Source organism: Hyperolius riggenbachi, chromosome 12 (assembly GCF_040937935.1).
Source record: "Hyperolius riggenbachi isolate aHypRig1 chromosome 12, aHypRig1.pri, whole genome shotgun sequence".
NCBI lineage: Eukaryota > Metazoa > Chordata > Amphibia > Anura > Hyperoliidae > Hyperolius > Hyperolius riggenbachi.
In genome coordinates this window covers 216,096,549-216,123,670 of record NC_090657.1, presented here as the reverse complement: position 1 = coordinate 216,123,670, position 27,122 = coordinate 216,096,549, and the positions used below count along the sequence as shown (strand labels likewise).

At 43.2% G+C, this 27,122-nt stretch overlaps 1 protein-coding gene across 5 annotated transcripts in view; it reads left to right on the top strand.

Moving 5' to 3' along the window:
- B3GNTL1 (UDP-GlcNAc:betaGal beta-1,3-N-acetylglucosaminyltransferase like 1) overlaps nt 1-27,122 on the top strand; it is a 928,550-nt gene that overhangs the window by 614,876 nt on the left and 286,552 nt on the right. The gene's annotated exons all lie outside the window — the stretch shown is intronic.

Here is a 27,122-nt window from a genome sequence, read left to right as displayed (position 1 = left end):
GCGATCTTGGGTGCTGCAGCAGGACAATAACCCAAAACACACCAGCAAATCCACCTCTGAATGGCTGAAGAAAAACAAAATGAAGACTTTGGAGTGGCCTAGTCAAAGTCCTGACCTGAATCCTATTGAGATGTTGTGGCATGACCTTAAAAAGGTGGTTCATGCTAGAAAACCCTCAAATAAAGCTGAATTACAACAATTCTGCAAAGATGAGTGGGCCAAAATTCCTCCAGAGCGCTGTAAAAGACTCGTTGCAAGTTATCGCAAACGCTTGATTGCAGTTATTGCTGCTGAGGGTGGCCCAACCAGTTATTAGGTTCAGGGGGCAATTTCTTTTTCACACAGGGCCATGTAGGTTTTGAGTTTTTTTTCTCACTAAATAATAAAAACCATCATTTAAAACTGCATTTTGTGTTCAATTATGTTATCTTTGACTAATAGTTAACGGTTTTTGATGAGCAGAAACATTTAAGTGTGACAAACATGCAAAAGAATAAGAAATCAGGAAGGGGGCAAATAGTTTTTCACCCCACTGTGTATATGTGTATATATATATATATATATATATATATATATATATATATATATATATATATATATATATATATATATATATATATATACACAGTATGTGTATATATATATATATATATATATATATATATATATATATATATATATATATATATACACAGTATATATATATATATATATATATATATATATACAGTGTATATATATATATACAGTGTATATATATATATATATATATATAGTATATATACTGTGCTATGTATACAGTATATATACTGAACTCCAACAAGGACCGGCACCACTCCAGTGTGTTTATAGCTCAAATACTTTAATGATACATCACAAGCAACGACAGACTGCTGTTTCGGCCTTCCATAGGCCTTTGTCAAGTTGCACAAGAAGATACAACCATAAAATGCATAACATCACACTTATATACAATCATGCACCACCCATTGGGTGCCATGAGACCAAAAGTGACCAATCCTGACCAGACTGTCAAGGCGGACCTGATGGGGAACATCCAATGCACCAAAATCACCAATCAGGTGAACGAGATTCAAAAAAATACCCACCTGTGGCAGACTGGCGGAAAACCGCCGCTCAGATGACCCCAGACGCGCCGCCAATGCACTCAATACCGCCAGGTACACGTCAGGCGGGGGCGGAAGTGACGTCATGATCACATGACACACCAACGTCCAATCATCGTAGCCGGCAAGCGTCCAATGGGGACACCGAGCGGCTCCATCGTCATGACAGTGGGCGGTGCGGCAACCCAGCGTAGCCATAGCTACACAAAACATAAACATACATTATACTTAATCCGCACTATACTCACAACCCACTGTCCGCAATGGAGCGCTGCCACATAGACTGTCAGGTCAGGATGATCTGAAAGATAAAAACATATAAAAACAACATTAAGTATGAGAACAATAACACACATATACTGAATATGGTAAACAGTGGAACAAATGTTATAAAATTATGTTCAAATACAAAAAGAGAAATCAATTTCTCTGTTTAAGCCTGCTCTATCCATAGCACCCAGTCTCTTGATCCACCCGGCTTCCCTGCGGAGTAGCTCCTTAACACGATCTCCTCCCCTCCAATCCCTGGGCACCCCATCAATGGCCATCACCTTGAATTGGGCTACACTATGCTGGCACATGGTAAAATGGTCAGACACTGCTTGTCCTGCCGTGTAATTCCTAATGGCAGTTTTATGTGATGAAACACGGCTTTTAAGGGTTTGTGTAGTCATACCTACATAGATGTAACTACAGGGACACTTAATAAGATACACCACGTGAGTAGAATCACATGTGTATCTATCTTTTATTACTTTGAATACAAGGGGCGATTCTATGGACAACTACGTGGCACTGCGATGGGTTCGAACGTGGCCCCCTCCTATGCAAATCTTTATATGGGGTTGTATGAGGAGACATTCGTCTACCTCAACCCCCTATTCCGCCAGCATTCAGTTTGCTGGTGGAGATTTATAGACGATATATTTTGCATTTGGAGGGGGCCGCGTTCGACTTTGGACGATTTTATCCAACAAGTCCATAGTCAGTGCCCACCCATTAAATTGACTGCAACTTGTGATAGGGATTCTGTTTCTTTTCTTGATGTCAGGGTGGTTCGGAGTGGGAATGTAATATCTACTGATCTGTTCACTAAACCGACAGACAGAAATTCCACACTACATTATCATAGTTTCCACCCTGAGCGTGTCAAGAATAGTATCCCTCGCAGTCAGTTTATGAGAGTAGATAGGATTGTCAGTGAACCTGGGGTCTGTGAGAGACGCAAGGCGGAACTAGCCTATAAGTTTCGCTCACGAGGATATCCAGCTGCTAGTCTGGAGGTGGATGCGCCATTTCGGCGGTCCAGGCCCAGACAGATGAATCGTATACCATTTGTATCAACCTACAATACTTGTAGCGATCTAATAGCGCGATCTTTACGTCGCCATTGGTATATCCTACGCGACGGTTTACCGAGAGTACCTGAATTCCGTTATCCGCCCCTAATGTCCTTTCGCCGGGCCCCAACAGTCAGGGATAAGTTACGCATCCGTACTGCCCGCAGACCACAGGTTCCTAGGGGTGGGAATGGTATGTTTCCTTGCATGGCATGCCACATGTGTGGTAATGTCATGCGTGGTGATACATTCCATCACCCCACTTCAGGGGCCACTTTTCATATCCGAGATAGATACACATGTGATTCTACTCACGTGGTGTATCTTATTAAGTGTCCCTGTAGTTACATCTATGTAGGTATGACTACACAAACCCTTAAAAGCCGTGTTTCATCACATAAAACTGCCATTAGGAATTACACGGCAGGACAAGCAGTGTCTGACCATTTTACCATGTGCCAGCATAGTGTAGCCCAATTCAAGGTGATGGCCATTGATGGGGTGCCCAGGGATTGGAGGGGAGGAGATCGTGTTAAGGAGCTACTCCGCAGGGAAGCCGGGTGGATCAAGAGACTGGGTGCTATGGATAGAGCAGGCTTAAACAGAGAAATTGATTTCTCTTTTTGTATTTGAACATAATTTTATAACATTTGTTCCACTGTTTACCATATTCAGTATATGTGTGTTATTGTTCTCATACTTAATGTTGTTTTTATATGTTTTTATCTTTCAGATCATCCTGACCTGACAGTCTATGTGGCAGCGCTCCATTGCGGACAGTGGGTTGTGAGTATAGTGCGGATTAAGTATAATGTATGTTTATGTTTTGTGTAGCTATGGCTACGCTGGGTTGCCGCACCGCCCACTGTCATGACGATGGAGCCGCTCGGTGTCCCCATTGGACGCTTGCCGGCTACGATGATTGGACGTTGGTGTGTCATGTGATCATGACGTCACTTCCGCCCCCGCCTGACGTGTACCTGGCGGTATTGAGTGCATTGGCGGCGCGTCTGGGGTCATCTGAGCGGCGGTTTTCCGCCAGTCTGCCACAGGTGGGTATTTTTTTGAATCTCGTTCACCTGATTGGTGATTTTGGTGCATTGGATGTTCCCCATCAGGTCCGCCTTGACAGTCTGGTCAGGATTGGTCACTTTTGGTCTCATGGCACCCAATGGGTGGTGCATGATTGTATATAAGTGTGATGTTATGCATTTTATGGTTGTATCTTCTTGTGCAACTTGACAAAGGCCTATGGAAGGCCGAAACAGCAGTCTGTCGTTGCTTGTGATGTATCATTAAAGTATTTGAGCTATAAACACACTGGAGTGGTGCCGGTCCTTGTTGGAGTTCATTACTGTGACCCCTTGGTACTGGGGTGGGACCGTGGCACACCTTTTTTCATTTTTTTTTTTTTTTTTCTTCGGTGCTCCTGGAATCACCTTTGCACACATACAGTATATATACTGTGCTATGTATATACAGATACTGGTGCTGTACTGTATGTGGTAGCCAGTATATAACCGTATACATGCAATTGACTGGTTGGATTGGTCAACTCTCCCTCCCCCTAAGTGGACTGGTCAGCTCTCCTTGTCTCCAAGCGGATTGGTCAGCTCTCCCTGTCTATCTGTTTTATCAGAGAGGTATGGAAGAATAGATTGCGCTGTGCCCATAAAACACGCCTCTTTCACCCATCTTGCCCACCCTTGTATCCTATTTACCTCTTTCTCTGCCTCTCCGATCTCGCACGTGTGCGCCTGCGCCGCTTCACTACAGTCCTCAGCAGTGAGATCTGAGAGGCGGTAACAGGATAGGGCGTATCACCCGGCATCAATGATGCCCATCATATAAGACAACCTCTGACTTTTCAGAAGATTTTTAAGGGTTAAAAAGTAGACTAATATGCCAGAATATACAGTATATACAGTATTTCTTTTGAAACAATACCAGTTTCCTGGCTGTCCTGCTGATCTCATTGGTTGCAGTAGTGGCTAAATAACAACCCTGAAACAAGCATGCAGCTAAGCCAGTCACAATTCAGTCAGAGCACCTGATCTGCATGCTTGTTCAGGGTCTATGGCTAAAAGTATTAGAGGCAGAGGCTCATCAAGACTGCTGGGCATCTGGTATTGTTTAAAAGGAAATAAATATGGCAGCCTCCATAAGTCTCTCACTGCAGGTGTGCTTTAAAGAGAACCCGAGGTGTGTTTAAAGAATGTTATCTGCTTACAGAGGCTGGATCTGCCTATACAGCCCAGCCTCTGTTGCTATCCCAAACCCCCCTAAGGTCCCCCTGCACTCTGCAATCCCCCATAAATCACAGCCGTGCTGTGAGGCTGTGTTTACATCTGTAGTGTCAGTCTCGGCTGCTCCCCCACCTCCTGCATAGCTCCGGTCCCTGCCCCCGTCATTTCCCTCCAATCAGCAGGGAGGGAAGGGATGCAGGCGGGGTCCGGAGTTCTGCAGGAGGCGGGGAGAGCAGCAGACTGACACTATAGAGATAAACACAGCCAGCTCTGACAAGCTGTTTGTCAGCAGCATGGCTGTGATTTATGAGGGATTGCAGAGTGCAGGGGGACCTTAGGGGGGTTTGGGATAGCAACAGAGGCTGGGCTGTATAGGCAGATCCAGCCTCTGTATGCAGATAACATTCTTCAAACCCACCTCGGGTTCTCTTTAAGACTGTGTCGATGTAGCGATTTCTGCCTTTCACATTGCAACACCTTTTTAATCTATACTGCAGGGGGACTTGTCACAGACTGAATCACTGAGACATGATTGAAGGCTATAGCAATTCTAGTCCATGGTGTTGAAAATGGCCGTTGTCTGGGCTTCTGACCCGGGAATTGTTTGACAATCTCAGTAACTAACTAAGGCAAAGATCCCAGGAAAATGTTTGCCTTAAAGAGGCCTTGTAGTGGCATATAGTAAAATGCAGTAAATTATTCACGGTACCCACTTTTACGGTAATGTTTCTGGTTTCGGTATCAGAAACACCTCTTATAGGTATATGTTACTGAATAATGGAATATAGCGCCGCCCTCCCAGTGATGTCACAGCCTAAGCTTTTTAGCTATGCGGAATTCTCCTCGCAAAGCATTCTGGGAGACCTGGTATTATTCCTACTGGCTCCAAAACAATCAGTTAACAAACATTCCACAGAACTACACCTGACAGGTCTAAAACATGTGACCACCTGTGAGAAATTTTAATTTCAGAAAGTAAATCAGGGTGAGGAAATATTTTACAATTGGTAAACACTGACTAAATAATTTATATATTTTTATTGTTAAATATTAAGTTATTTTTACAACAGTTCCTCTTTAACTGGGGCCCTAACCATTTTATATCTGTTTTCTGTTTTTGGGGCCCTTAGTTGTTGCACTATTTTTAATAACAATCATCTGCTGTGTGTGGACCCGTCAGCGAGGGACGGAATCCCCCCGCCCTCCAGACACAGTTTGTTTTGCTGTGCAGCAGACTCTGCCCAGGTGTTGGCTGTGTATTTAGAGACAAAGACATGTTTTGAAGAATGTGATCACTTTATGTGTTTTGGCGATTCCTGTAGACGCAGTTATGTGTGATTTTCATCCACTCGTCTTGTCTTACCCTGAAAGTGGCGGTTAATGGAGGCATTTATACGATGCGGCCCTCTGCCAGCCTCCCTGGGGTCCTGTCACTTACCAGCATCAGCATTTTCTACATAACATTGCAACACTTCTGTCCCTTCGCTTCCCGTGAGTCATGAGGCTGTCTCTCTCCCAGGCTGAAATGTCTTGTTTTATAGTTGGTTTCTTTCTCCCATGCAGAAATCTCTTTTTTATAGTTTGGTCAGGAGAATTGGTGGTTGTAAAAGGTGTTTAACCACTTTGCATTTCTGGGTTTTTATCCCGTAAAGTGGCATGGAACTCAGGTTTTCTTCTTAGCTCGGAAAGATTCTTTACAGCATAAAAGCTACTGTCAGAAAAAATTGGTAGCAGACTAGCATTCAAACAGTTAAACACAGCACTTTCTTCTTCAGTAGGAAGCTTAAATTATTATTACATTGTCTTGTTTGTTTCCTTATCAGCCACTATTAGTAAATCTATGCCATGAAAGTGATACACACATTGTTTTTTTCTTTTTTTTCAGGACAGTCTAGGCTTTCTTTGGGTAATATTTTTTCTCAAAAATTATTAATTTTATAAGCATTTTAAGGAGAAAATTGGATGTTAACACAAAAATTACGCGTTTTTACCGGTTTCATCCTACCTGATATTTGCATGACAAGTGCCACAGTTCTAAAACACCTCAAGATGCATTATTTGACTTGTACAGGTTAAAATGATACCACATATGCAATAGTTCATCACTAGTTGCGCATGTACTGTAGCTTACTATTATCGCCAGCCTGATTGCATGCGATCCCTAGGGCACACAGTTGGGGGACCCCAGTGCTGTATAGATGCATTGCTAGTTAGCAGCCATGCATCTATACAGCGTTGGGTTCCCGAACTGTCGCTGTAGTGATCGCATCTGATCACTATGGGCGGCAGCCATTACAGGGTCCATGAATCTTAATGTGGATCCGAGATAAACTTTTACTTATTGAATAATTGTGCATCTTACAATTAGTTTATAGGGCATTCCTCAAGCCAAATTCTTTTTTGTTTGTTTGTTTTAATGCCCTAATTCCCTAAACTAAACAAGCCTCGCCCACAGCTGCTCCAGCGCCTAGGCATTCTGAGTCCCATGTAGCAAGTGCTCATGGGAGCTCAGTCTGGGGAGGAGGAGGCTTTTCCTGAATGAGGATGTGTTACCAGCCAGATATTTCAGAGGCAAGGGGGAGGAGATGGGAGCAGAGGGGAGTGAAATTTTCACATGCTGAGGGGAGGAGATGCAGAGCAGCTTGCCTGTGTGTAATTATGGCAAGCAGAACATGGCTGCTCTCACTGTATCACAGTAAGAATTAATCCTATACTGTTTAAGCTGTTTGCAGCTACAGTCATGGCCAAAAGTTTTGAGACTGTCAAAAATTATTGGAAATTAGAAAAGTTGGTGCTTAAGTTTTTATAATAGCAATTTGCATATACTCCATAATGTTATGAAGAGTGTTCAGATGAATTGCATAGTTCTTCTTTGCCATGAAAATTAACTGTATCCCAAAACAAACCTTTCCACTGCATTTTCTGCATGTTTAGCTGAGCTTCAGGAGTGGATGAATAATAATTGGCTAAAACTTAATGCTGACAAAACTGAGGTTCTTGTTATCGAGGGCCAGGGCTCAACAGCAAAGCAGCCCCAGTCTCAACCAACACTGCTAAGGATAGGGAGCTCAGACCTGAACAACTCAGACTGTGTGCGCAGCCTGGGAGTACTGATTGATGGGAAACTAAGCTTCAGGAATCAAATCTCAGCTGTTGTGAAACATTCCTTCTTTCATCTAAGGAATATTGCAAGGATTAAACACCTAATTCTTTGAGATGATCTTCCCACCCTAGTTCATGCCTTCGTCACATCAAGGTTAGACTACTGCAACGTCCTCTACACAGGCCTGCATAAGAAAGACTTACGCCGCCTGCAATTAGTACAGAATGCCGCCGCAAGGCTGTTAACGAGCCAACCCCGCCATTGCCACATAACACCAACCCTGTGCTCACTCCACTGGCTACCGATAAAATGGAGAATTATGTTTAAGATTGGCTTACTGACATTCAAATCCTTGCACAATCTGGGCTCTGGATACCTGAAGGACTTGTTGCAACTGCACCACACACCCCACAATCTTAGATCAAAACGACGCAACACCATGGTCACCCCCAGAGTCCACCTCAAAACCTTTGGAGACAGAGCCTTTTGTCATGCTGCCCCTACACTTTGGAACTCCCTGCTACACCCAATCAGGACAGCTCCATCCCTGGAAGCATTTAAGTCTAAACTGAAAACCTACCTCTTCAGTCTGGCATTCATGAACATCTGACTATCTCCTCTGTAACACAACCCAGCTTGCAACCCTGTATTAATCTGAAACACAACTATGTGCTTTGAGTCCTATGGGAGAAAAGCGCTTTACAAATGTTATTGTATTGTATTATTGTATTTCATTGCTGTCATTAAAGGACCTGCTGAGATCATTTCAGTAATCTTCTTGTTAACTCAGGTGAGAATGTTGACGAGCACAAGGCTGGAGATCACTATGTCAGGCTGATTGGGTTAGAATGGCAGACTTGACATGTTAAAAGGAGGGTGATGCTTGAAATAATTGATCTTCCATTGTTAAGCATGGTGACACATGCAGCCATCATTGCGTTGCATAAAAATGCCTTCACAGGAAAGGATATTGTGGCTACTAAGATTGCACCTAAAGCAACAATGTATAGGATTATCAAGAACTTCAAGGAAAAAGGTTCAATTCTTGTTAAGAAGGCTTCCAAGAAAGTCCAGCAAGCACCAGGATTGTCTCCTAAAGAGGATTCAGTTGCGGGATCAGAGTGCAACCAGTGCAGAGGTTGCTCAGGAATAGCAGCAGGCAGGTCTGGGTGCATCTGCACGCACAGTGAGGTGAAGACTTTTGGAAGATGGCCTGGTGTCAAGAAGGGCAGCAAAGAAGCCACTTATTTCCCCCAAAAAACATCAGGGACAGATTTAAGTGGCTCGGGGACCAAAACATGTACATTTTGGGTCCATGGCCTGGAAACTCCCCAGATCTTAATCCCATTCAGAACTTGTGGTCATTCCTCAAAAGGCGGGTGGACAAACAAAAACCGACTTATTCTAAGAAACTCAAAGAAGTGATTATGAAAGAATGGGTTGCTATCAGTCAGGATTTGGCCCAGAAGTTGATTGAGAGCATGCCCAGTCGAATTGCAGAGGTCCTGAAAAAGAAGGGCCAACACTGCAAATACTGACTCTCTGCACAAATCTCATGTAATTGTCAATAAAACCCTTTGAAACGTGTGAAGTGCTTATAATTATATTTTTCCATAACACTCCAGGACAGGTACACTTCGAGATTTGACTCCTCCCAGGAAACAGGAAACATCCATGAGCCTCTCTATATCTTTTGCTCCACAACAGGTGCCCGGCAGTATGGATGTTTCCTGTTCTGGGAACAGGTCTCTCTATATGAGTGCTACCTGTCCTGGAGAGCTTGGGGGGCTAAGGGCGGTGTAGCTAGGAAATGAGGCGATGGATTAGGAGTCCGTCTCTATCTATTTCCTACCTCTGTCTATCCGGGCCTGTGGGCAGCTGTTGGGGGCAGAGGAACCATGGCGAAGACGCAATGTGGCTGTAGCCGCCGGCTGGAGGTAGACGCGGAGAGGAGTGGCTATTGCGGAGGCTGACGCCTATACTCCTCGATCCGACCAGGAGCCAAGATGGCGGCGCGGACGTTTCCGGCGGCCGTCTGACGTCACTTCCGTGCGCCGGATTGAAGAGCCCTGGCGTCCGGCGCACTCGTAATCGGCGGGGATGGAGGGCGGCTCAGCGGTGGTTGGCGCGGATGGCCTTGCGGCTAGTGCGGCTGCCGGCGCTGCGGCGGTACCTGTAGCCATGTCTACAGCGGTGCCTGCAGCGAGCCCCTCTACAGGTTCATTGGAAGGCCGGACGCAGGACAGACCTAGGAAGCCGGAGGGCATTATCCAAGTCCCAGGAGGGGTGAGACATCACACTGTGCCTATCAGATAATGTTTCTATGTGTCTCATCTTGGCTGTCACTATCGGTGTTGTATATTATGAGGAGGATTGAACACTTGGTGGTGTTTCCTCTGGGTGAAAGCTGGTATTGTCCCTGGGTGGTCTATTTAGCATGTTCACCACAAGGTCGGGTGTGGTGGAAGTTTGTTGTTTTTATCAGTGACTATGTTACTGATGTTGGCCTACTGGTTGTGTTTTTCAGACTGGCCCTGAAGCTGGCGATAGCTCGAAGCCCAAGCCCAGTAGAAGATGCCCAGCATGTAATTTAAAGCTGTCTCCTTCATGGACTAAAACTTTCTGCCAGCAGTGCACTTTAAGAGTCCTGAACGAAGACTCTGCAGTACAGTATAAGGACCTTCTAGGAATTATGAAAAATGAAATGACATTCTATAAAGGCATTTAGAGAAGCTTTGGCTGACTCCTTGATACAAACACAGACTGTGGCAAATCAATCATCGGGTCCAAGTGCTTTAAATCAAACTGTAATACCTACAGATCATAGGGCTAGACAGGTAGTTACAGGGTCTGCTACAGTACCAGGGGCTGAGGATGCTACTAATACGGCGCCAATTAAAGGTCATGGTAAAGCTAAAGCGAAATCTAACCGTCCAGTGTTATCGGACTCAGAACCAGAGGAAGATTGGGAAGATATATCAGATGAGGATTTAGGCGAGGAATCAGATGAGGAAAAGAACACGGAGGAGAAACCTTCTAAGTTTAAATTTCCAGCTAGTGAGACAGAGGAGTTGCTCAAGGCCATTTATGAATCATTAGGTTTGAGCGTAGATAATCCTCAGACTGTATCAACGCATGATGCGTTATATGCGGGTATGGATAATAATCAACCACTAGTTTTCCCGGTTCATGAGTCTTCCAAAGTCACCATAAATAGTCAATGGAAAAATCCGGATAAAAAGGTATTTTTATCCAGGGGTTTTAAGAGAAGATTTCCCTTTTCTGAAGAGGACAGTAAATATTGGGATAAATGTCCAAAACTAGATTCAGCTTTTTCTCAAGTAGAAAAAGATAATGAACTGGCTTTTGAAGATTTAGGTCACCTGAAGGACCAATCTGACAAAAGGGCTGAGTTTGCCCTTAAAAAAACCTGGTCGGCGATTTGTGCAATCTTTAGACCGGTACTAGCGACAACTTGCGTGGCTAGAACATTGGATCTTTGGATGCGTCAAGTGGAGAGGCACATTAAAATAGGATCCAGCAAGGAAACGATTTTAAATTCTTTTACGGTTATGTTCAAGTCTATTTTTTACATTATTGATTCGGCTACTGAAGCCATTAGATTAACTGCTAAGGCGGCTGGTCTCTCCAACGTGGCAAGGAGACACATTTGGATTAAGACCTGGGATGGTAGTTCTTTGTCAAAGAACAAAGTGTGCACCATTCCCTTTTCGGGAGATAGGTTGTTTGGTCCAGAACTGGAAAATATTCTGGAACGGACGTCGGATAGAAAAAAATCGTTTCCTAAGAAAAAACCTTTTCGCCAGGGGAAAAGTTTTTTTTCGGAAGAACAAGCAAGATCCCAAAGCAAGGTCCCAGCAGAGAAGGAGACCCTGGTCATTCAATAGAGAGCAGAATAGACCCAACGTCCTGTTCAGAAATTCTGCCCCCAATCCTAAACCCCAACAATGACGATCAACAAGATGTGGGAGGAAGATTGGGCAGGTTCTTCCCACAATGGAGAGAATTTTTTACGAGCCCGTTCATTTTAAATCTAATTCAAAATGGCTATCACATCTCTTTTCAGCAAATTCCGCCGGAAAGGTTTGTGGTAACAGGGGCAAATTTGACTCCAGAGGAACAGATAGTTCTACAGGAGATCTTAGCAGACATGTTAGCCAGAGGGGTAGTCTCCCTGGTCCCATCTTGGGAACAGGGGGAGGGGTTTTATTCCAGGATTTTCCTGGTGAAGAAACAATCGGGAAAATTCCGGTTGATCCTAAATCTCAAACCCTTAAACCCATACATCAAATTCCAGAAATTCAAGATGGAGTCAATCTTTTCAATAAGGAATCTACTGCTGAAAGACTGCTTCATGTTGAGCATAGATCTAAAAGATGCTTATTGGCATGTGCCAATCGAGGAGAAATCATGAACTTTTCTAAGGTTTGCAGTGAAGGGAAAAATAGGAGTTTGACATTATCAATTCAATTGCCTCCCATTTGGAATCAAATCCGCACCAAGGATTTTTACAAAAGTAGTGGCAGAAATAGTAGCATCCTTTCATGCCCAGGGAATAATAGTGATTCCGTATCTGGACGATCTTCTGATTTTGGCGGAGTCAGTACAGACTTTAGTGAATCATCGCGAGTTAGTGTTGAATCAGCTCCAGAGGGCAGGATGGATAATAAGTTGGGAAAAATCCCAGTTAGAACCAACACAATTAATCCAATTCTTAGGATTTTTGGTGGATTCCAGAGCACAAAAGATCTATCTCCCTCAGACAAAGATAGACAAAGTGGTTCAGGAAGTAAGGGGGTTTCTGGGGAAGACCTCCATAACAGTGAGAGAGGCAATGAGACTACTAGGTTTACTAACGTCTACGGCCCCAGCAATTCAATGGGCCCTGAAACATACAAGGAGGCTGCAGTTCTGGATCTTGAGGAAATGGGCCAAAACGATGGTGTCTTTGGAGCAAGTTCTGTTAATTACGGCCAGAGTAAAACACGATCTACAATGGTGGATCGCACCAGCTCACCTGTCGCAAGGCAGACTACGGCATTATCCGGTGGAAATAGTTCTCACGACAGATGCGAGTCAGACAGGTTGGGGTGCTTTTGTCCAAAGTTCGAGATGCAGGGTCTCTGGCCAGAGCATATCACGGATCAGTCCTCAAATTTCAGGGAGCTGTTAGCGGTCAAACTAGCAATGATAGGTTCAATGCACATCATCAAAGGACACCATATTCAACTCAGGACAGACAATTCGACTGTGGTGGCGTATATCAACCGTCAAGGGGGCACGAGATCAATGAAACTTTTACACCTGTCTCTAGAGATTCTGGACTTAGCGGAACAGAATCTAGCATCAATTTCAGCGGTGCATCTGAAGGGGTCTTTAAACACCAGAGCGGACTTGTTGAGTCGATCTCAGACATCCAATACAGAATGGACATTAAGTCAAAAGGGTTTCCAACTATTGATAAAAAAATGGGGGAGTCCTGCAATAGACCTATTTACCAACAGGGAGAACTCGAAGTGCCAAGATTTTTTCTCTCTCAATATCAGAGACAAGCCAGCAGCAGTCGATGCGCTAGCACAACCATGGAAGGACGACCTTCTGTATGCTTTCCCCCCGCTAAACCTTATGTCACTGGTGTTAAGGAAGATGAAAGAGTCCAGAGCGACTATGATACTAATAGCGCCCGACTGGCCCAGGAGATCGTGGTATCCGCTATTATTGAAAATGAGAATAGACGGACCAGTTCGTCTACCAATGGACAATCGATTGATAACTTTACAAGGGAAGGAGATACCGAATCTGGAAAGATGGAAAATGTCGGCCTGGTTACTGAGGAGCTGATACTTAAGAGCCAGGGACTGTCTGATAAAGTTATAGAAACATTAATTAAAAGTAGGAAAAGAAATACCAGAGCTATTTATTTGAAATATTGGAAAATGTTTAATTTATGGAGACAGCAATCTAGGTATGAGTCTACAGAGATTGCGACGGTTCTGGAATTTTTACAAGCCGGTATAGACAAAGGTCTGGCCTTGAGTACAATCAAGGTTCAGATTTCGGCACTTTCGGTTTTTTTGGATAAAAAGTTGGTGGCTCATCCTTTAGTTATTAGGTTTGTGAAATCGATCGAGAGGAATAGACCGATTATAGTGAAACCCTTTCCTAAATGGGACCTTTCCCTTGTACTTAAAGCTCTGACACGTCCTCCTTTCAATTCCATGGACACTATGGATAATAGGTTGTTGACACTTAAAGCTATATTTTTAGTTTCTATAGTATTATGATAGAGAACAGAGGCGCCAAAAGGATAAAAACAATATTTAAAAGTTTTAAAATTATTGCTTAGGAGGCAGTGGTGGACTCACCTCCCACAAGCAGACACAACAACTGTGTATTCACAAAAGGGAAATTTATTGGTATACTCCAAATAGGATCGCAACGCGTTTCGCAGGTCAAACCCGCTTCATCAGGCAATTACAGGAAGGAGCACACAACTGGGGGTAAGAGGCAACACATTTGTACAATACCTGAACAAAACTGCATATAGATAAACATAAATAAAAAGGGGCAAACGCGGTAAAAGAAAAACGAGGAAAACACTAACCAATCCCACCCCCCCTTCAATACAAACCAAATGTATATTTAACCTTTCTGATCACTCACTATCCCACTATGAAACCACATTGTTGGAAAAAGGATAAACATACATATATCCAGGCACATCGCCTCTAGTTAGGACATTAAATAAATTTTTAGGGAAAGGGAGGTGCTGAAGGGGGTGTGGCCCAGAAACAGCAAAAATCAATTAACCCTTCGCACACTCACATGCAAATGTTCAAACAAATGCATTCACAGATTTACTCATCCAGGCACAACTGTTATCCCTACAGCTAAATTAAAAGCCAGGGTTTTAGTTCACAGAAGAATGCATTCTTATGCTTAGTCACCTATACTGCGCAGAAGTACCCAGGTAAACATAGGTGTCCTAACTCTGGCCCTGTAACATGCATAGTGCAGACATGCAAACACATTCATTGCATCAAACCTATCAATGGATTAGGAGCACACATCCTAACTTCCTCTCCTGGGAAAGACAGTGCATCTTACCAATCGCACAAGGGAGCTAACTTTATGTGTCCATGTGCACCATGCGCATACACCAGCATAAGCTGTCTGCATGCTGACAAACATACAGGGGAAGGGGGGAGTGCACCGAATTAGACCCTAGCCACAGGGGTCAATGATAAGAATAAACATACATATATCCAGGCACATCGCCTCTAGTTAGGACATTAAATAAATTTTTAGGGAAAGGGAGGTGCTGAAGGGGGTGTGGCCCAGAAACAGCAAAAATCAATTAACCCTTCGCACACTCACATGCAAATGTTCAAACAAATGCATTCACAGATTTACTCATCCAGGCACAACTGTTATCCCTACAGCTAAATTAAAAGCCAGGGTTTTAGTTCACAGAAGAATGCATTCTTATGCTTAGTCACCTATACTGCGCAGAAGTACCCAGGTAAACATAGGTGTCCTAACTCTGGCCCTGTAACATGCATAGTGCAGACATGCAAACACATTCATTGCATCAAACCTATCAATGGATTAGGAGCACACATCCTAACTTCCTCTCCTGGGAAAGACAGTGCATCTTACCAATCGCACAAGGGAGCTAACTTTATGTGTCCATGTGCACCATGCGCATACACCAGCATAAGCTGTCTGCATGCTGACAAACATACAGGGGAAGGGGGGAGTGCACCGAATTAGACCCTAGCCACAGGGGTCAATGATAAGAATAAACATACATATATCCAGGCACATCGCCTCTAGTTAGGACATTAAATAAATTTTTAGGGAAAGGGAGGTGCTGAAGGGGGTGTGGCCCAGAAACAGCAAAAATCAATTAACCCTTCGCACACTCACATGCAAATGTTCAAACAAATGCATTCACAGATTTACTCATCCAGGCACAACTGTTATCCCTACAGCTAAATTAAAAGCCAGGGTTTTAGTTCACAGAAGAATGCATTCTTATGCTTAGTCACCTATACTGCGCAGAAGTACCCAGGTAAACATAGGTGTCCTAACTCTGGCCCTGTAACATGCATAGTGCAGACATGCAAACACATTCATTGCATCAAACCTATCAATGGATTAGGAGCACACATCCTAACTTCCTCTCCTGGGAAAGACAGTGCATCTTACCAATCGCACAAGGGAGCTAACTTTATGTGTCCATGTGCACCATGCGCATACACCAGCATAAGCTGTCTGCATGCTGACAAACATACAGGGGAAGGGGGGAGTGCACCGAATTAGACCCTAGCCACAGGGGTCAATGATAAGAATAAACATACATATATCCAGGCACATCGCCTCTAGTTAGGACATTAAATAAATTTTTAGGGAAAGGGAGGTGCTGAAGGGGGTGTGGCCCAGAAACAGCAAAAATCAATTAACCCTTCGCACACTCACATGCAAATGTTCAAACAAATGCATTCACAGATTTACTCATCCAGGCACAACTGTTATCCCTACAGCTAAATTAAAAGCCAGGGTTTTAGTTCACAGAAGAATGCATTCTTATGCTTAGTCACCTATACTGCGCAGAAGTACCCAGGTAAACATAGGTGTCCTAACTCTGGCCCTGTAACATGCATAGTGCAGACATGCAAACACATTCATTGCATCAAACCTATCAATGGATTAGGAGCACACATCCTAACTTCCTCTCCTGGGAAAGACAGTGCATCTTACCAATCGCACAAGGGAGCTAACTTTATGTGTCCATGTGCACCATGCGCATACACCAGCATAAGCTGTCTGCATGCTGACAAACATACAGGGGAAGGGGGGAGTGCACCGAATTAGACCCTAGCCACAGGGGTCAATGATAAGAATAAACATACATATATCCAGGCACATCGCCTCTAGTTAGGACATTAAATAAATTTTTAGGGAAAGGGAGGTGCTGAAGGGGGTGTGGCCCAGAAACAGCAAAAATCAATTAACCCTTCGCACACTCACATGCAAATGTTCAAACAAATGCATTCACAGATTTACTCATCCAGGCACAACTGTTATCCCTACAGCTAAATTAAAAGCCAGGGTTTTAGTTCACAGAAGAATGCATTCTTATGCTTAGTCACCTATACTGCGCAGAAGTACCCAGGTAAACATAGGTGTCCTAACTCTGGCCCTGTAACATGCATAGTGCAGACATGCAAACACATTCATTGCATCAAACCTATCAATGGATTAGTGTCCACACCCCCTTCAGCACCTCCCTTTCCCTAAAAATTTATTTAATGTCCTAACTAGAGGCGATGTGCCTGGATATATGTATGTTTATTCTTATCATTGACCCCTGTGGCTAGGGTCTAATTCGGTGCACTCCCCCCTTCCCCTGTATGTTTGTCAGCATGCAGACAGCTTATGCTGGTGTATGCGCATGGTGCACATGGACACATAAAGTTAGCTCCCTTGTGCGATTGGTAAGATGCACTGTCTTTCCCAGGAGAGGAAGTTAGGATGTGTGCTCCTAATCCATTGATAGGTTTGATGCAATGAATGTGTTTGCATGTCTGCACTATGCATGTTACAGGGCCAGAGTTAGGACACCTATGTTTACCTGGGTACTTCTGCGCAGTATAGGTGACTAAGCATAAGAATGCATTCTTCTGTGAACTAAAACCCTGGCTTTTAATTTAGCTGTAGGGATAACAGTTGTGCCTGGATGAGTAAATCTGTGAATGCATTTGTTTGAACATTTGCATGTGAGTGTGCGAAGGGTTAATTGATTTTTGCTGTTTCTGGGCCACACCCCCTTCAGCACCTCCCTTTCCCTAAAAATTTATTTAATGTCCTAACTAGAGGCGATGTGCCTGGATATATGTATGTTTATTCTTATCATTGACCCCTGTGGCTAGGGTCTAATTCGGTGCACTCCCCCCTTCCCCTGTATGTTTGTCAGCATGCAGACAGCTTATGCTGGTGTATGCGCATGGTGCACATGGACACATAAAGTTAGCTCCCTTGTGCGATTGGTAAGATGCACTGTCTTTCCCAGGAGAGGAAGTTAGGATGTGTGCTCCTAATCCATTGATAGGTTTGATGCAATGAATGTGTTTGCATGTCTGCACTATGCATGTTACAGGGCCAGAGTTAGGACACCTATGTTTACCTGGGTACTTCTGCGCAGTATAGGTGACTAAGCATAAGAATGCATTCTTCTGTGAACTAAAACCCTGGCTTTTAATTTAGCTGTAGGGATAACAGTTGTGCCTGGATGAGTAAATCTGTGAATGCATTTGTTTGAACATTTGCATGTGAGTGTGCGAAGGGTTAATTGATTTTTGCTGTTTCTGGGCCACACCCCCTTCAGCACCTCCCTTTCCCTAAAAATTTATTTAATGTCCTAACTAGAGGCGATGTGCCTGGATATATGTATGTTTATTCTTATCATTGACCCCTGTGGCTAGGGTCTAATTCGGTGCACTCCCCCCTTCCCCTGTATGTTTGTCAGCATGCAGACAGCTTATGCTGGTGTATGCGCATGGTGCACATGGACACATAAAGTTAGCTCCCTTGTGCGATTGGTAAGATGCACTGTCTTTCCCAGGAGAGGAAGTTAGGATGTGTGCTCCTAATCCATTGATAGGTTTGATGCAATGAATGTGTTTGCATGTCTGCACTATGCATGTTACAGGGCCAGAGTTAGGACACCTATGTTTACCTGGGTACTTCTGCGCAGTATAGGTGACTAAGCATAAGAATGCATTCTTCTGTGAACTAAAACCCTGGCTTTTAATTTAGCTGTAGGGATAACAGTTGTGCCTGGATGAGTAAATCTGTGAATGCATTTGTTTGAACATTTGCATGTGAGTGTGCGAAGGGTTAATTGATTTTTGCTGTTTCTGGGCCACACCCCCTTCAGCACCTCCCTTTCCCTAAAAATTTATTTAATGTCCTAACTAGAGGCGATGTGCCTGGATATATGTATGTTTATTCTTATCATTGACCCCTGTGGCTAGGGTCTAATTCGGTGCACTCCCCCCTTCCCCTGTATGTTTGTCAGCATGCAGACAGCTTATGCTGGTGTATGCGCATGGTGCACATGGACACATAAAGTTAGCTCCCTTGTGCGATTGGTAAGATGCACTGTCTTTCCCAGGAGAGGAAGTTAGGATGTGTGCTCCTAATCCATTGATAGGTTTGATGCAATGAATGTGTTTGCATGTCTGCACTATGCATGTTACAGGGCCAGAGTTAGGACACCTATGTTTACCTGGGTACTTCTGCGCAGTATAGGTGACTAAGCATAAGAATGCATTCTTCTGTGAACTAAAACCCTGGCTTTTAATTTAGCTGTAGGGATAACAGTTGTGCCTGGATGAGTAAATCTGTGAATGCATTTGTTTGAACATTTGCATGTGAGTGTGCGAAGGGTTAATTGATTTTTTTTGTTTTTTATTGTTGGAAAAAGGATTATCCTTTTGTCCTACCAACCAGTCAAATATGTTTGAGATTTTTTCCGATCTAAACGCCTACATACGAAAACTAACACTCAAACGACATTTCGCAATAAAAAAACTAAACCCGCCCCCTCCCAGTGACCCGACAGCCCTAATCATCACCAACGATGATACCATACCAATCTGTACACTATCCCCCTCCGAAATTCATACAGAACAATACATCACCACAAAACTAAAAGGAAGATCGAGATTCTATCCTGTAGCTTCAAAAGGTAACTATATCGACACGTTCTATTCACTAGTACTCAATGACCTACAGAACATACACACCGACAACCCAAACCCATCATCCAACCTGACCCGCCAACAAAAAATCGCCATTAAGACACTACAGCATAATCATGACCTCACCATTAAACCAGCAGACAAAGGGGGAGGGATTGTCATTCTTAACACAAAGGACTATCTGGAAGGGGCAGCACGCCTTTTGGGTGACACTAAATATTACACTGCCCTTGATGTGGATCCCACTATGGAGCTTAACAAAACACTAAAAACCTTCATCAATAATGCCCTATCCAACAATATCATTTCCAAAAATGAAAGAAACTACATCATCAACCCTCATCCCAAAACACCATTTTTTTACTATCTCCCCAAGATACACAAATCCCTAACAAAACCACCAGGACGCCCCATCATATCCGGTATAAATTCCATGACCAGCAACCTCTCACGCTTTGTGGACCAACACCTACAATCCCATGTACAATCACTGGACTCCTACCTCAGAGACTCCGCACACCTGATAGAACTACTTAAAGGCATAACCTGGCAAGATAATTTTGTATGGCTCACCTGCGATGTAACTTCTTTGTACACTAACATACCGCATTCCTATGGCATTTCAGCTATTAAACATTTTTTGTCTACTAATCCGGCAATGCCCTATGACCAACAATCTTTCTTAGTGCAATGTACTGAATTTATCTTACAAAACAACGTTTTTTCTTTTACTGATAAAATTTACCATCAAACCAATGGTACAGCTATGGGTTCGTCGTTCGCCCCTTCATATGCAAATTTATCCATGGGACTTCTGGAACTACAAAAATTACAAGCAAATAACCCCTTCACTGACAACGTAGTTTTTTATAAACGGTACATAGACGACCTCATCCTGATATGGCAAGGCAATATTGACCTGATCCCCCTCTTCATCAATTATCTCAATTCCAATGCTGCTGGACTACAATTCACTTCACAACACGACCCCATTAATATTGAATACCTGGACCTTACACTGTTCATAGAATCTAACACTATAAAAACCAAAACATACTTCAAACCGGTAGATGCCAACAACTATATACATTTTGAAAGTTTCCACCATCGCCCCTGGACCATTAACACACCATACAGTCAATTCAGAAGGATTCATAGAAATTTTACAGACATCTCAGACTACAACACACAATCAGATTTACTCACTAACAAATTTCTGGCACGAAAATACCCCAAAAAACTTATCAAGGATGCAAAATTCAAAGCCAAAACAACTCCAACGCATAACCTAACTCAGCTCCACACCAAGCCACCCAGCACAGATTGCCCCCGATTCATCACACGATACAATGCCCAACACCCACAGATCCGATCAATTCTAACGAATAGGTGGGATATCCTACTACAAGACCCCTATCTGCGACAATCCATTCCAAAAAAACCTCAAATCACTTTCAGAAGAGCCCCCAATTTGCGCAACCTGCTAGCACCCAGCAAACTTCGCACACAAATATCCAACTCAATTCCAAATGTTGCACACTCCCCGGGTTGTTTTCCTTGCAACAATACTAGATGCAAAGCTTGCCCATTCATCAATGTCACCACATCTTTCTGCTCCAATACCACCAATACAAACTACCTAATTAAACACCCGATCACTTGTACTACAAGATATATTATATATGTGATCTCTTGCCCTTGCCACCTCCAGTACGTGGGCCGCACGACACAACCGGCACGAAGCCGGATTGGACAACATAAAAGAAATATACTGAAAAACTTTCCCCTTCACAGCGTCTCGAGACACTTTGGCACTCACCACCACAATGACCCCACACTTTTCCGTATAACACTCATAGAATCCATTCACCCGCAACAGCACAATGCTTTTGAAATACTGAAAGCGAGAGAAATGTTCTGGATACAAATACTGAGGACTCTCATTCCAGAGGGACTCAACGAACCACTAGAAAAAATACATTGATCATAACATATCAATATTATTTTAACATAGTCGCCTCTTTTATCGGTCTGTGTCATACGTTCGAGTTCTTATTTTCTTATATTCTCATTGTGTTTTTTTATATATATATTTTTTATTTTTATTATATCTTTAATATTACTATTTTTAATTACTATTATATTCTTCTTGGGTTTTTAGTTTATTTTTACAATGGTTTTTATGAACAATATGCGTAATATTAATTAATCCAACGTGACCCTGCTAATATAAATACTCTATGACTTAGTTGGCCAGTCAGAACCTTTTACAGTTTGCTCTGATTTGTATTATCACTTTACTCATTCATATATACATGCGTTTACACTAATAGATGACATTGTTGCGTATGACAATAAGTACACATAATTGTACATCTACAATGGTGCATACAGCCAGATCAAGTAACCTGAAATGTATGAATGTTAACTAGTGGTTCTGTTATTATTAGCAATGGGTCTGCGTCACAACGCGTCCATAGACACGCTATATTCCCATTCCAGGCCACCATACGCATGGCATCAAGCTAAGTACGCATGCGCCCCTTCTCATCACAGGCATTTTGCATTCAAAAAAAAAAAATATACGCATACGCGCATCAAAAATACGCAATCCCTATACGCCATTACGCATCAAAATACGCATGTACGCATGAATAAATGATCGCCATTACGCGTCAAGATACGCATGTACGCATGCGTAATGACGTAATCGCGCATGGCGGGAAATTAAGCGCCCGCCCCACATTCCAATTAGCTAAGGGGAGTTGTTCACTGCTATATAAACAGCAGTTCATTATCACTTGGCCACTGAGGCGCCAGGTGCTGTCTGGACATACTGCTGGTAAGTGAATCCTTTTTGGTGATTGTTTTATTAAAGGGAAGGTTCAAGCAAAATAAAAAAATGAGTTTCACTTACCTGGGGCTTCTACCAGCCCCATGCAGCCATCCTGTGCCCTCGTAGTCACTCACTGCTGCTCCAGTCCCCCGCTGGCAGCTTGCCGACCTCGGAGGTCGGCGGGACGCATTGCGTACATTTTTACGCATTCCCACTAGTGCATGAACAATAACACATACATTTTTACGCGTTACTGGTTTAATGCGTAAATTTTTACACATTGAACCAGTAACGCGTAAAAATGTATGTGTTAATGTTCCTGCACTAGCGGGAATGCGTAAAAATGTACGCAATGCGTCCCGCCGACCTCCGAGGTCGGCAAGCTGCCAGTGGGGGACTGGAGCAGCAGTGAGTGACTACGAGGGCACAGGATGGCTGCATGGGGCTGGTAGAAGCCCCAGGTAAGTGAAACTCATTTTTTTTATTTTGCTTGGACATTCCCTTTAAGTGTTTTTCACAAATTGCTCTGTTTGTCTCTCTTAAACACCCAATGTATGATCTCCATCCCTTAACTCCTTTTGCAATATCTCATATAGTCTTACCGCTCCTAATGCACATATGTATGGGTGCGTGTTTATATGTGAATTATGATACTGTTTACTGTATGTTAGACAATTATCTCGCCACATGCTTGAGATCAACGTTTTTTTATGTTTATGAATATTAATGTTACAATTTGATATTTATATATATATATATATATTTTTTATATATAATACTTAAAATTACCATCATTTTCCTCCTCCCCTTAAAACAACCCCCCCCCCTTCCCCCCCCCTCCCATTTTCCCATGTCCAATCCTTATTACCACTCTCCTTCCCCCCCCCCCCCCTTACCCCCCCCCCTGGCATTCCGCCCTCCTTCCCCCCCCCCCCCTCCTGTTGGGTCCTCCAAACCCCCCCCCCCCTCCTCTCCCTCCTGTTGTGTCCTTCCACCCCCCACAAAAACATAATAACTAGTCACCTCTTCCTGTTAATTTAAATCACACCAGTGAATTCCCCCACACAAATATTTATGTTTATCTATATGCAGTTTTGTTCAGGTATTGTACAAATGTGTTGCCTCTTACCCCCAGTTGTGTGCTCCTTCCTGTAATTGCCTGATGAAGCGGGTTTGACCTGCGAAACGCGTTGCGATCCTATTTGGAGTATACCAATAAATTTCCCTTTTGTGAATACACAGTTGTTGTGTCTGCTTGTGGGAGGTGAGTCCACCACTGCCTCCTAAGCAATAATTTTAAAACTTTTAAATATTGTTTTTATCCTTTTGGCGCCTCTGTTCTCTATCATAATACTGATTGTATCCACCTTTGGTGGAGGGGGATACCCCTTCTTGTTTTTCAAGCCTACAGAGAGCGACTTCTTAATCCTGAGTGGGGACAGGCTAATCTCCTCACCTGCCTATACAGTGGTTACCTGGAGGTAACCCTGGTTTGTGAGTATACAATTCATACTCTTTCTAATAATCCAATTATCTTGACATACTACACCATATCGGGCTCTCGGTTCTTCTCTTTTTCATTTTTAGTTTCTATTACTTCAGCAAGAAGAATCAGTGAACTGGAGGCACTTTCCTGTAAGGAACCGTTTTGCATTATACACGAAGATAGAATTATTTTGAGGACAAGTGCAGAGTTTTTGCCTAAGGTAGGTAATTTATTTTGCCGGAAGCAGGAAATAGTGCTTCCGTCTTTTTTTTCCTAATCCCTCCAATGAAAAAGAATTGGAGTGGCAGTCGCTGGATGTGAGGAAGGTTGTTATAGCTTATCTAGATAGGGTCAGTTCCTTCAGGAAATCAGAAGCCCTTTTTGTTAATTTTACGGGTAGACTAATAGGCCAAAAAACCTCGAAGAAGACTTTAGCCAATTGGATTAAGTTATGTATATTGGAAGCTTATAGGGTTATGGATCAACAACCTCCAGACAACCTTCGGGCACATTCCACTAGAGCAACGGCTACAACTTGGGCTTACAGGGCTGGAGCTTCGCCTCTGGAGATCTGCAAGGCGGCTACCTGGAAGAACCTGGGGACCTTCGTACGTCACTAAAGGCTGGATCGCCTATCTGCTACAGAACAGGGTTTCAGAAGGAAAGTCCTGCAAGCAGTCAGCCCACCCTAAGGTTTGTGATGTTAAATTTCTTTGTTATCATCTCGAAGTGTACCTGTCCTGGAGTGTTATGGAAAAACCAGGAATTAGCAAACCTGGTAAGACTATTTTTAGTAACACTCCAGGACAGGTGGGGGTAACCCACCCTCTTATTCTCTGATACCTATATCAGTAACTGTATAAGTTTAAGCCTATGTTACAAAAGTATTATGATAGCAGGATGCATGGTGGTTAGACCTGTTTTGTTTCTTGGATACATACTGCCGGGCACCTGTTGTGGAGCAAAAGATATAGAGAGGCTCATGGATGTTTCCTGGGAGGAGTCAAATCTCGAAGTGTACCTGTCCTGGAGTGTTACTAAAAATAGTCTTACCAGGTTTGCTAATTCCTGGTTTCAGTACATCACATAAAAAAACTGAAACAAAGATCTAAAAGCAGTTTAGCAGCAAACTTTGTGAAAACTCATATTTTTGACAGTCTCAAAACGGCCAGGACTGTAGATTTGCTGTGTAAACTAGTTAGTTTTTCATCTCGGATCCACTTTAACCAAGTATAGGTGACACAAGGTGTTAATTAGTTAAGAAGGGGCTAACACTATAGGAAAAAACTAAAAAATGAACGTGACACTGTCACTCTAACTTAAAAAAGGAAAACTTTTTTTTTTTTTTAACTTTTCATGAATGATTGCTTCTATGGCAGCAATCCTTCACTATTGGATGGATGCAGGACATGAATCTCTTGTCCAGGAATCTTTAGTCTTGACAATTAGGACGGGATACTCACGGCCATACAACTCAAGTGGTTACAATCTTTGATTGTTAGCTCTTCTGAGGGCAGTCAGTGACATGACTATGTACTCTGTAATGTGCTGCAAGAGGTGTCAGTGCTATATAATTACATAATAATAATATGGTAGGACATTAGACTATGACTATGGTAGGGTTAGATTGTGAGCTCCTCTGAGGACAGTCAGTGACATGACAATGTACTCTGTAATGTGCTGCAGGAGGTGTCAGTGCTATATAAATTGCGTCGCCTGCAATTAGTGCAGAATGCTGCTGCCAGATTGCTAACAGACCAGCCTCGCCACTGTCACATTACACCGATCCTTCGCTCACTGCACTGGCTACCAGTAGAATGGAGAATACTCTTCAAGATTGGACTGCTGACATACAAATCCCTGCACAATCTGGGCCCTGGATACATGAAGGACTTGCTGAAGCTGCACCACACCTCTCACAACCTCAGATCAGCAAGTTCTATAAACTTGGTCACTCCCAGAGTGCACCTCAAAACCTCTGGAGATAGAGCCTTCTGTCATTCTGCCCCTACCATTTGGAACTCCCTGCCATACCCAGTAAAGACAGCACCATCCCTGGAGCTATTCAAATACAGACTGAAAAGCCACCTGTTAAGCCTGGCATTTCCAGACTTATAAAATTCTTCCCCTGTACCACGATGGTCGGAGCCATGCTTATGCGCTTTGAGTCCTATGGGAGAAAAGCGCTTTACAAATGTTATTTGTTGTTGTTGTTGTTGTTGTTGTTGTATATAAATACATAATAATAATATGGTAGCACATTAGACTATGACTATGGTAGGATTAGAGTGTGAGATCCTCCTGAGGACAGTCAGTGACATGACTATGTACACTGTAAAGTGCTGCAGAAGATGTCAGTGCTATATAAATAGATAATAATGATAGGACATATGACTATGGTGGGATTAGATTGTGAGCTCCTCTGAGGACAGTCGGTGACATGACTATGTACTCTGTAATGTGCTGCAGAAGATGTCAGTGCTATATAATTACATAATAATAATATGGTAGGACATTACAATGTGACTATGATGGAGACATTAGACTGTGGCTACTGCGTTTGCACACTTGGACCTGTTCTCTTATGAGTATTTATTCAATTCTTTCCATTGAATATATTTTTGTGCATTTTTCTTGCAGTTCCATATTTCTTGTAGTTCCCTTTTTTCTTGCAGTTCCCCCCAGCACCTCCCCTTAACCATAAATGGATCCACAATTACCCAGGTAGAGAGTCATTCAAGTTTCTTGGGTCCACGATCTCAAACAACCTAAAATGGGACAACAATACGGCCACTATCATCAAGAAAGTGCAGCAGAGAATGTACCATCTACGGCAGTTGAATAAGTTTGGCCTACCTCAAAATTTAATGGTGCAGTTCTACACTGCAATCATCGATTCCACCATGACATCATCTGTGACTGTATGGTTCGGCTCCTGCTCAGCATTAGAAAAGGGGAGGCTGCAGCGCAACATCCGAACAGCGGAAAGGATAATTGGCTGTAGCTTACCTTCCCTGCAGGATCTTCACGCTAGCAGATGCAGAAAGAGAGCGACCAAGATTGCCTCTGACCCCTCTCACCCAGCTCACTCCATCTTCCATCTCTTGCCTTCAGAAGTAAGATTCCGGTCAATCGTAACTAAAACCTCTAGACACAGGAACAGCTTTTTCCGCAGGCGGTAGCCATGCTTAATGC